The sequence below is a fragment of the Chenopodium album genome, chromosome 12 (genome assembly GCF_948465745.1).
Source record: "Chenopodium album chromosome 12, dcCheAlbu1.1, whole genome shotgun sequence".
Classification (NCBI taxonomy): Eukaryota; Viridiplantae; Streptophyta; class Magnoliopsida; order Caryophyllales; family Amaranthaceae; genus Chenopodium; species Chenopodium album.
The window spans coordinates 33,522,838-33,535,582 of NC_137845.1; the positions used below are offsets into that span (position 1 = coordinate 33,522,838).

Below are 12,745 nucleotides of genomic sequence, written 5' to 3' on the forward strand. Positions count from 1 at the left end.
TATGCAGCAAAGTGCTTGATCCTTTTACATTTGATGCTCTCCAAGCGAATGTTGTTGTAACTTTGTGCAAATTTAAGATGTATTTCCCACCGTCACTTTTTGACATAATGGTGCATTTGATTCTTCATTTGGTTCGTGAGATTAAGTTGTGCGGTCCGGTCTTTATGAGGTGGTGTTATCCTTTTGAAAGACACAGGAGTACATTGCAAGATAATGTTAGAAATCCAACCCATCCAGAAGGTAGTATGATTCAAAGGATTATGGCTGAGGAGATTGGTAATATCGTGGCAGAGTATGTTGCCATTGCCGAACCTATTGGGCTTACCACTTCCCGACATAAGGAGAGACTTGATGGTCATGGCACACTCGGGTCTAATCGGATCCCACCTACTCGAGATCAATTCTTGCAAGCTCACCTATTTGTGCTTCATCATGTTGCAGAGGTTCACCCATATTTGGAAGAGCACATAGATAGTTTACGTATCGAATTTCCATCAAAAGGGGAATGGCACTAATGCAGTTGCATAATAAGATGTTTGTGGCGTGTTTCCATGATCTAGTGATGCGTCTATTAGATGAGAGTGTCTTTGATACAATAAAGTGGCTAGCTTATGGTCCAAAGGAAGATGTTCATTCATTTGAGGCATATGATGACATAAATGGGTATACATTCTAGACTAAGCGTCGAGATCAAAAATCCTCATCGACTTAAAATAGTGGTGTCACTCTTGTAGCTTCATTAAGAGAGTTTGCAACTGCGACGGATACAACACCAGTTGACTCACTATTATCCTACTACGGACGAATTCAGGAAATATGGGAATTAAATTGTCGTGAGTTCAAGGTAGGTCTATTCAAGTGTAAATGGGTCAATAATCAACGTCAGACATGCTGACTTCACTCTTGTAGACCTTGGCCAATTACGGGATAGTATGGAACCATTCATCCTTTCATCTCAAGCTAAGTAAGTGTTCTATGTAACCAACCCAACCGATCCAAAATGGTCCATCGTCCTTGCTGGCAAAAGAACAATTTTAGGGGTTAGAGATGTTGAAGACGCGTGAGGAAGAATATGATGTGTTTGATGATTCGCCCCTTTTCACTGCTCCTAGACTTGATATAGAAATTGATGTAGACAATGATGCAAATTATATTCGATCAGACCACATTGAGGGAATACTCAAATGAGGTACTTTTATTTATGCGTCATAAGAACAATCTCAAGCTTTTTGAAACTATTTTTGCTCCTATAACCTTGTATTAGCATGAAATCAATGACTTTTAAGCATTTTCAACTTATAAACATGTTATATATACCAAATATGATTTGTTAGAAGGATTAGATGTGAACAATTAATGAAAATACAGAATTTGGGAAAGTTAGAACCTCATTTATGCCATTTTAAACTTCTTTTGCTCTTACATCCTTGATTTGCATGAAATCAATTACATTTAAGAATTTCAACTAATAAACATCTCAAATACACTAAATATGAATTGTTAAGAGGATTATATGTGATTTGTTATGATAACAAAGAAGTTGGGTAAGTGTTTGGCTATTTTGGTGTTGCACCTTTGATTGTCTTTAGTGATGACTAATTATTTGCTTTTCTTGTGATGGTAGGTATGTATATATCATGGATAGTGATGAGTACCTTAATTGTGATGAGGATATGGAGGATGAAGACCGTGGTAGTTCTAACTCTGATGATGAGTTGTATGATATCAATTAGGAGACAGATTTGGGTGAACCAGAAGACTAAGCTCATGATGAGTTGCAACATAGGCTTGAAAAATATGAGATATCAGCTGAATGTGCCCCCCTTATTAAGGATAATGTTGTTTCCAAGTTTTTATCTAGAGAAAGGGTAAGGGTGCAACAAAATCTTTTAAGAAACCCGGGGTTCCCATGGTTCTTGAGTATCACGAGTTAGGTCAACCTACTGGCCAATGGCGCAGCAAATATTCCAGTCACATTGGCATACTTACTCGTAAAATACCCATTACACTTGAGTGGCTTGAGATACCTAAAGGGTTGCTTCTAACGTTTTGTGTGTGTGTGTGTGCGTGTGTGTGTGTGTGTTTATGGCTTCCAACTAAATTGTACATGAAAGAGGCAAAATCAAAACACCTGCCCTTGGCTACTGCTGCTGCCTTGGCTATTGCAGCTGCCTGGGCTACTGCACCGACCTTGTGTTTTGCTTGTGACATATATTACCTTTATGGCATGTTATGCTTGTATTTTGTTCGGTGCAATAATGGAAGCAAGTAATAGATGAAAAAAACCATACCTCATCAAGGTGCTATGTCAAGCATAAACCTCATCACGTATACGGCACAATCAACTCTTTTGTCTTGTTGCGTACACTGACATGCCACAAAAGTAATCTAATCATGCATAGCCATAACCGAAGCTAAATTTATTAAACAAATCACTATATCAAGGCATTACCTTTGCATATTTCCACGTAGGTTCCGCAACAGAACGACAATTTAGCTTCTTCATAACACTTTAGGAAAATAAGTTCAAAATTAGAAACATAACTACTCAATGACTTAGGTGAAGATTTCAACAGTAAGGATTTCAACAATAAGAATAAATATGTACCTATTCGGTAGGTTCTTCACTAGCAACTTCCGTGTTGGATTCTCACGAGCCGAATCAAAGTGGTAGATTGCCATGTTTATGCTTAACATAGTTAATAGTCACACGGAAGCTCAACACCTTGATGAAGTATGATTTTTTTCCATCTATTACGTACTTCCATTATTACACAGAACAAAACACAAGCATAACATGCCACAAAGGTAATATGTCACAAGCAAAACACAAGGTCGGTGCAGCAGCCCAGGCAACAACAACAATTTGGTGAATTTGGTAATTTTGGTGAATTTTGGTGAAACTTGTGCCTAATTGTTTGTGAATTATGATGCCTCAGTGTTTGCGAATTTTGGTGACTAAGTGTTTGTGAATATTATTCTAAATTATCTATGTAGAAATTAAATTGTGTCTCCCCAAAGCCAAACCCAGTGATGAGTACCTTTCACGTCATTTGAATATCGAACGAGGTGAAATGTGAAAGAGTCTCGTGATTCCTCTGTTTTTAATAAAAATACTTCTTTCTGCTTTCAAAAATCTTTCTTTTCGTACCTTATTTATGAAAAATGTCCAATCCAATTGAATTTAGTCCATGATATGGGTCCAATAATAGTGTAGTTGGATAGAGCTCGAAAAGAGCTTTCCGATGATATATTATAAGCCAACTTCCGATGAATAATGAGGAAGTTATGGTCCAAATATTAAATTAAATATTAAATGAGTTTTTATGGGTGAGCCAATGATCAAGTGGAGGGTCCATTTAATTATAATTCCTAAAGTCATTAGGAATTACTTTAATTTTCTAGAGTAATCTAGAAGGTTATTTTAAGTTCTAAAGAGATTAGGATTGATAATTATATTTTTAGAAAAGATAAAGAATTTCAGTTGGAATAAAACAAGTGTTTTAAAGGATTTAATCTGATTTTAAAAGATAAAGTACGGACTCTAATTATCGAATTATATTCGATACTGGATTCCGTACGACTAAAAATTATCCAACAGCACCATCGCGCCGCAATGGTCCTGTCGCGCCGCGATGGTCTTGTCACGCCGCGATGGATGCAGTTTTACTTCAATTAAAATTCGATCTTCTCTTATCGATTTCGGATGTTTTTCTCTATAAATAGGGACGGATTTCCCATTTTTAATCATCAGCAATCATCTATTCTATTCTCTCTCTCTGAAGTTAGAAGCTTATTCTTTCTCCCTCTTTCTAAGCCTTCCCTTTTCAAACACCATTCGTCCATCACGAGACTTAGACACACCTAGCCAAGCTCGCAGTTGCCTCGCCCTAGACGTGAAAGGTTGATAATTTCTGAGGGTTTGGTCCCAAATCTTATTTCAATTCTTTAATTAGATTTACTGTTTAATATTTTCCTTGAAGTTACTAACGTGTGTATTGTTTTCATAGAAAGAGATACGAGACAACAAAGTAAGTAATTTCATTGTTATATATCTTTAGGAATCATGCTTAGATTATTTTAATTACTATTATCATGTATTCATGTTAGGATGTCTTTATGTTTCCTAGTATCATGTTTAGGGTATTAAATAATATTCCTAATATCATGTATATTTCTAGTATCATGTTTAGGTTGCTTTCTATTTTCTTCTATCATGTTAGTATCATGTTAGGGCTAAAGCTTTAATTTTTATTGTTTAGCGACATGCTAGGATTTGTTATTAATTTTGTTGTATCATGGCTAGGATCTTGCTAATATTATTATGCTTTGATGAGAATATTATTATTATGATGATTTGTTGTATCAATATTATTATGTTGCTTGATATTATTGTTATTGCTTGATCACCCCCTCTCTTGCAGGATTAAAGGAAATTTGTACTTAAAATCGCGCTTAATAAGATAATTAATAATTTTATTTAGGCTAATATGATTTTAATTTAAGTGATCGCCAATGATAGATTTGTTTGTGCATGAATATTCAACCAGCATAGATTAAACAGGTTTAGGGTTAATATATTGATTGTATGTTGATCGGAAAGCGCACATGAATACGAGAAGAATAAAGTAGAGGCCTATTTTTAGGGCAGTTTCAATCTCTTTTAGATTGGATTTGTACCTTCATTCCCGAATATCCAGTCATGGTTCCAGACCACTATGGAGTTAGCGATCTCATGGATCGTGAAAGGGGTGTAACCTTCACCCTGTGAATGGTTTACAAGTTCCTAAAACTTGTTGGCGACTCTTTTGCTCTAGCTTTCGTCCCTTTGGACGCCACCATGTGTAAGGAGGGGGTTCCCATCGTAAGGGGTCCTCTCCTTAAATGCCCATGGCCCTTTAAAAGCCTAGGACTTTACACTTGTTAGGGTGCAGTAGGATTTGAATTCCTGACTGTTTGGGGGACCTTGAATTAGAATTGATTCTATCATTACGCTTTTTTGTAAGAAACAAGTAGGGAGTCCCCAATGAGTTTTAGGAAAAACTCATAAACCTCGTTCATGCCTTTCTTCCATGTGGAGTTCATGGAATAATTAGCACGAATCATAAGTTTACCCATGCCCAAATTGGTCTATAAACCATAAATGAGTTCGGGAGCGAGGGTACTAAAATAACGTTCCCTTTAGAGGGGAATCGTTATCCTAGCTCTAGTGCAGCCTCTACTAGCTTTTCCTTTTTTACAATTTCATCACCAAACAATATATGCAACGTGATACCTAAAACTATGTTAGTGGATTTTATTTACACGTACCAATTCACGTAGGAATTACATCGTAATGTCGTTATTCTTTATTTAATCAAATTTGTGAAAAGGACAAGAAAATAAACAATATTCGCCTAGGCTTAAGTGATCAACCAACAATTATTTAATTCAATTCTAATCTTTATGTAATGCAAGATACTATGTGGAATTGATTAATAAATTATTTTAAAGGTGATCAAACAACACTAATTAATTAATTAAGGTTCTTTTAAACAAGGAAATAAATGTGATTTAACTAAGTGCTCGGGAATTTACCACTTCTCTTTGCTAGATCTCCGTTTAGAATACTTATGGACTCCTTCTTGTTGGGGAACCTCCACCGTAGTAACAAAATATCAAAGGGGTGAGTGTTTAGGACAAGAGGGGCAGCGCAACTAATTGTCTTGCGCGCGGCTTTATGGTAAGATTCGATTTTATATTTTCCGTATAATTCTGAATCTTCCGCAGCGCAACTCTGGAGGTTGCGCTGGGTGTCGCGCGCAACTGAATTAGCTGCGCGCGTCAGCCCAACGCGACTATTTGAGATGCGCGCGGCTTTTTCTGCGGCAGCACTAAAATTTAACCTAGGCGCTCTTAAATCCGTCATTATTGGGTTTTAAGCACGGGCTTAAGCCTAACTATGATCGGGTTTAGTTAATTGGACCTTTGTTTTGGCTTTTATCTTTAATTTGGGCTAGTCTTTTGTGTTTTGTGGCTTAACCAGTTCTCCATAAGTATTCTTCACTTTGATCCAACACGAAGATGGTTTTATTTATCATCATTGCACTTCCTGTCGGGACAGGAGGCCAAAAGTAGATGTCTACACCATGCTTAAGTGTATGATCATAGTGGGGGTTAAGTGTGGGATGCTTGAAATATTCCCTACAATCAACTTATTACATCTATGTCATATATATTTAGCTATAAATTCACAAACATACTCGTATATGATGTAAACCAAGTGTTTGTTCCTTCATTTGTACGAAAAATAAAACAACGGGAAAGGATGAAGCCAATTTCACCCAGAAACCATATTTATTGTTCTAACTTGTACTTGAACTTGTCATAGTTGCTCATTCATGTGAAATAAAGTCTTCTAATCCCAAAATTAATCATAGTTGATGTCACGTAAGGTGATAATTCATTTAGTTCACTAAAGAACACATAAATGGGAAAGAGATAAGCCATTTTAGGTTTGGTTCGGTGTTTTTTGTTCTAGATTGTCCTAAATGTTGTCAAATAAGGACTTCTAAGTCAAACAAGGCCTCCGTAACAAAAAAACTTATTTTGTTATGCATGATAAAGGTGTTTGTTCGTCCATTTCACTATTTGATACAAAAATGAGAAAAGAACAAGACATTTTTGGCCTTTATGGCTCTCTCTCGTTCTAAAATTCATCTACTTATCGGTTTTATGTCACATTTAGCTATAAATTCACAAACATACTCGTATATGATGTAAACCAAGTGTTTGTTCCTTCATTTGTACGCTAGATAAAAAACGAGAAAGGTTGAACCGAATTTTCCCAAAAACCCTATTCATACAAGCAAATAAATTAATGAAAATTCGCGACATGTAGGATTTTTTCGTGACATTTGATGGCATCTATAATTGTCAGAGTGGGTGTACACACTACACCAAATTAATTAGTGAGCTGGAGTTTAGTCATTATGAACATTATTTTAGTTATGTTGTTTATATATTAACATTAATTATAATTAGTACGTATGTAGTATATGTGAGTGTTATCTTTATATATTTTGGTATAATTACATATTATTGTTAATTAAATATATTAATGATGTTACTTTTGATATATATAATTATTTCATGTTATTATTGTATTATTGTTTGTAATATTAATATTATCATTAATTTATAATATTAATATTATTGTTAATGAATAATATTAATATTATTGAGATAGGTCACTATTAATATTATGACAAGTCACTAATATTATTATTATTATTAATAATGTGGGAAAAAAAATTAAAATGGGAAGCGGTGTGGCGCCAAAACCGCTCCCCATTACACTTTACATATCATGTCACTACTACAAATATAGCCTATTAAGGCGCTTAGGTAGACGCGCAATATAAAATTAGTGCTGGCAAATTCACTTTCCGGGTGAAATTGGGGCGCAAAACAAAAAGCGTAGTAATATAGCGCTGCTACAGTTAAAAAATCACAAACCGCGCCACTTGAAATTTTCATTGACTGAAATGTTTTAAAACTCCCACTATTCCCACTATTCCCACTACTAGAGTCTTCTTTAAACCCTAACCTCTTGCTTCTGAGAAAATCAAATTCCCCAATTTGTGTGCTTGAACTGTCTAACCTTTCCAATTATCAATCTCAACTTTTTGCTTAAAGAATTTAAATCGCTAAAATTGTTGCCCTTTTCGCTGAATTTTTATTTTTAAATTACATAATTCTTCAATTCTATTTGCGAGTTTCAATCGATCCTGCACCTCATTCGATTTGTTGGAATAAAGATTCATCAGGTAAACATTTTCGCATTATTATCTTAGTTTTTGCTAAATTGAATTTGCAAAATATTCTCTGAGTCGATTGTTTTTGTCAATTGATTTTTACAACCTTATATATAATTGATTTTTTCAACCTCATAAATCGGAATTCGCCACATTGATTGAAAAAATTAGAACGTTTTTCCGGAAAATTTTGGGTTTTCTCATATGTAGTAGACTGATATGTTTTTTCCCCTTCAATTTCATCTAGTAGAAGAACTTCCAGCCGATTTTTTTTAACAAATTTGGGGTTTTTGTTGTATGAATTTAACCTATAATTTCATTATTTCTTGTGTTGTTGTCAGCAGCATATGAATAACTTAATGTGAAAACGAACAAAATTGCAAAAAGGAGGTTTAATTTGGTATGTCACTGCATCTTTATGATAAATATAGTTCATATTTTTTTTTTAACAAATTCTCATCTATATTGAATTTATTTGGTTGTGTTTAATATATTATATACCTTACTTGTTATATGAGTGTGTGATTTTTTTGGCTATCTATTTTCTATTTATGAGTATATTGTTTATAAATGTTTATTTTCATTGATATCTCCCCTGCTTACTGCATATTTTCAGAAATGTTTTTAGAATCCTTTAGTTTTAAGTTTGCAAGTTTGGCTACTCTTAATGATATATAGTTACTATTGTTAGATTTGCTATTGTTAGAATTGTTTTTGGTTTGAAGGTTCATAGCCTTTGTAGTGATGTATTGAGTGTAGAGAACATTGACCTTGTGGCTATAATATATATCACCTGCTTACTTCAGGTTTTAGAAATGTTTCGTTTAGTTTATGATATATATATATATATATATATATATATATATATATATATATATATATATATATATATATGGAGTATGATATTAGAATATGATTTATGGAGTAGAATGATATTTTTGGGTGCCTAACACTATATACTCCTTAATAAAGTTTAATTTTACTACACCAAAGAACTCATATTGTTGCCATTGTAGTTTAGTTATGATGGAGTTTGATGAAATGAGAGTGTGGATAAAGGAAATCCCTCCTAGTGCTACATTGTTGTACTCTTTGATCGATCTTTCTTGCTTTGAGTAATAAAATCAGCTTTTTTTCATAAAAAAACAAAAAAAAAAAAGTTTATGACTTTTGCAAGTATATTCTTATAGGAATAATATCTTTTGGTGGTTGTATTCAAATTTTTTTACAAGGATAATGCAACAGAGTAGTCAAAATCAAATATGAGGCAGAACCATTCAAGTGCTGAATTAGGTGATCCTAATCATAGAAGTGATGGGAAAATTTATGAATAAACAGTTGAAGGTATTGTGCAATACATGAACTCATACATTTCTGCTTACAATTTTTTTTTTTTTTTTAATTTGCTTGAAATTAGAGGAACTACACTATTTTATCTATTAAAACAGATACAAATTGAAACAGAATACGTGGGAAAACTATCCCTGCAGATGTTTGGAATCTACCTAATGGGTATCGAATTGTAGTTGAGGTTAGCTGAATGAACTTTGACATTGGCAATACTGAATTTTTTTATATTATAGATATGATGTAACTCTTTTTTTTTGTCTAGGATTTCAAAGCTTCTCCCAAGGGTAACAATGATCCTAGAGATTACTTATTGCATTAGTAAAATCTTTAATTGAAGGTTAGGTTTTATTGTATGTATAACAATTTTCTTATATTTACTCGAATTGGATGACTTTGGTACCTCTTAAATACGTGAGTTTTTCATGAAGTATAATTGTAATTGATTACTTTAGTTTAGTTGTTGATTATTTGTTTTTAACTAATGCAGGTTGTCCTATGGAAATTTGAAAGTTGAAACGTGAAGGCCAGTTTGAATCAAGTTAATTGTCTTACATAGGAAAAGTTATTATTGAACTTCTATGCACATATTTTGTTATAGGCATAATATACATTGTAATTGTTGAAAGATTTAGATGGTTGTTTAAGCGAATGTTTTTAGGTACTTGAATAAATTTTAATGTTTATTTCTTAATGACATTTGTGATTATAATTCATTTTTGAGAATATATTGTAAATTATTTACAGGTTTTTTTATGAAAAAAATACAGGTTATTAAGAATTTACAGAATTAAGTGTATTATCTTCCATCTTGTAGCATTAAGAATTTACAGAATTGAGAATAGTGCGTAGGTTACCTAAACAACGCTTAAAAGTGCCTTAATAGGCTATCGAAAAGTGTTGTACGATGGTGATGGCGGCGCGTAAAAGTGTCGCTGAAAGAATAGAAAAGCACACTTTTATGTTATGGCGGCGCTTTTTAGTACCTTAGAAGGCTGATGTGCAGTGCATGGTGCTAGTAAATAGCGACACTTATAAGTGCCTCTATAAGATACAAAAAAGCACGTCAAGGTCGCAGCGCTTTTTTTGATACTTTACCGACACTTAGAAATTGCGTCGCTGTAGGGCCTTGCGGCATCTACTTAAGCGGCACTATTTGTAGCGTCGGTATAGGGCATAGCAGCGCTTTTTAGCATCGCGGAAGCCTTTTTTTTGGCGTCGCAATAGCCCTTCTCTGTACTAGTGTGTGTGAAATGCAAATGGGAAGCGGTTTGACGCCTGTAGGAAATATTTCAAGCATCCCACACTTGAGCCCCACTGTGATCATACACTTAAGCATGGTGGTGTCCAAAGGGAAGGATGCTAGAGCAAAAAGAGTCGCCAACAAGTTTTATGAACTTGCAAACCGTTCACAGGGTGAAGGTTACACCCCTTCACGATCCATGAGATCGCTAACTCCATAGTGGTCCGGAACCATGACTGAATATTTGGGGATGAAGGTACAAATCCAATCTAAAAGAGATTGAACCTGCCCTAAAAATAGGCCTCTACTTTATTCTTCTCATATTCATGTGCGCTTTCTGACTAACATATAATCAATATATTAATCCTAAACCTGTGTAATCTATGTTGGTTGAATATTAATGCACAAACAAATCTATTATTGGCGATCACTTGAATTAAAATCATATTAGCCTAAACAAGATTATTAATTATCTTATTAAGCATGATTACAAATACAAATTCTCTTTAATCCTGCAGGAGAGGGCGTGATCAAGAAATAACAATAATATATATCAAGCAACATAATATTATTATAGACACAACAATCATCATCATAATAATATTCTCATCAAAGCATAATAATATTAGCAAGATCCTAGGCATGATACTAACATGATTAATAACAAATCCTAGCATGTCACTAAATAATAAAGATAAAAGCTTTATCCCTACCATGATACTTACATGATAGAAGAAATAGAAAGCAACCTAAGCATGATACTAAGCAATAAAAGACATCCTAACATGATACTAGGAATTAAAATAATCTAAGCATGCTTTCTTTAAAAATAAAGCAATAAAACAACTTGCTTTGTTGCCTCGCATCTCTTTCTATCAAAACAATACACACGTTAGTAACTTCAATGAAAATATTAAATCAAACAATTCAAATAATTGAAATAAGGATTTGGGATCAAACCCTCAGAAATTATCAACCTTTCACATCTAGGGCGAAGGCAACTTCGAGCTTGGCTAGGTGTGTCTAGAACTCGTGAATGCGGCATATTGTATTTTGAAAAGGTTAGGCTAGAAAGAGGGAGAAAGAATAAGCTATTGCTTAAGAGAGAGAAGAGAATTAGATGATTGTTGATGATTGAAAACGGAGAAAAAGACCCTATTTATAGAGAAAAAAGTCCCGAAACGATCAGAAAAAGATCGAATTTGACTCGGAGTAAAATTGCTTCCATCGCGGCGCGATGGAGCTGTCGTTTCGCGATGATGAATGCGTTAATTCAAAATTGTACGGAGTCCTTAATCTAATTAAATTAGACTATTTATCATCCGTACTTATCTTTTAAAATCAGATTTAATCTTTTAAAACACTTGTTTTATTCCAAATAAAATTCTCTTTATTTTCTAAAAGATATAATTATTAATCCTAATCCCACTAGAATTTAAAAGTAATCTTCTAGATTATTCTAGAAGATTAAAATCAATTGTAATGACTTTAGGAATAATAATTAATAGGCCCTCTACTTGATCATTGTGTGGTATATAAAATACATTTCGGGCCCAATTTAGTATTTTGGCCATAACTTCCTCATTATTCATCGAAATTGGGCTTATAATATATCGTTGGAAAGCTCTTTTCGAGCCCAATCCAACTACACTATTATTGGACCCTTTTCATGGACCAAACTAAACTGGATTGGACATTTTCCATAAATAAAGTACGAAAAGAAATATTTTCGAAAACAAAAAGAAATATTTTTATTAAAACAACCGCATCACAAGACCTTTCACATTTCACTTTGTTCGATAATCAAATGATGTGAAAGATATTCATCACTGGATTTGTTTTTGGGAGACACAATCAGGTGTCTACAACGCCAAAATTGCTTGCCATTCACTACAAATGGGAAGTGGTTTGAACTGCTTGCCACTTAAATGGCCAATGGGAAGCCCCCAAGCCCAAGCGATTCAAAACCGCTTCCCATTAGGGGGTTTGAACCGCTTGTCATTTACTTTTTTCTACTAGTGCATCTATTATATCATTTGAAATATGATTATATCATTTGAAATGTGATTATATCATTTAAAAAGTGATTATATCATCCAAAACTAATTATGTAAATGTATCATTCAAAAAGTGAATTTATCATTAAAAAGAAGTATCAAACAATAATTAAGTCATTCGAAAGATAATTATATCATTCAAAAGATAATTATTTAATTTGGCTAAGTTATTTAAGATACAACTATATGATTCAAAATATGACTCATAACAAGATAATTATATCATCTAAAATATTGATTATATCATCCGAAATGTGACTATATTATTTAAGAGTGTCAAATATTGGGTCTACAATAATTTA

At 33.6% G+C, this 12,745-nt stretch overlaps 1 long non-coding RNA gene across 2 annotated transcripts; it reads left to right on the forward strand.

The window, feature by feature from the left end:
• Positions 1-7,513: 7,513 nt before the first annotated feature.
• LOC145572317 (uncharacterized) lies at positions 7,514-9,867 on the forward strand. 2 transcript variants are annotated; one of them, XR_014096777.1, is made up of 6 exons: positions 7,514-7,808; positions 8,141-8,196; positions 9,029-9,140; positions 9,245-9,327; positions 9,409-9,483; positions 9,634-9,867. It is a non-coding gene; the product is annotated as an uncharacterized LOC145572317 (long non-coding RNA). The 2 variants fall into 2 exon arrangements; XR_014096776.1 differs by having other exon boundaries at positions 9,261-9,327.
• The last annotated feature ends 2,878 nt before the right edge of the window (positions 9,868-12,745 follow it).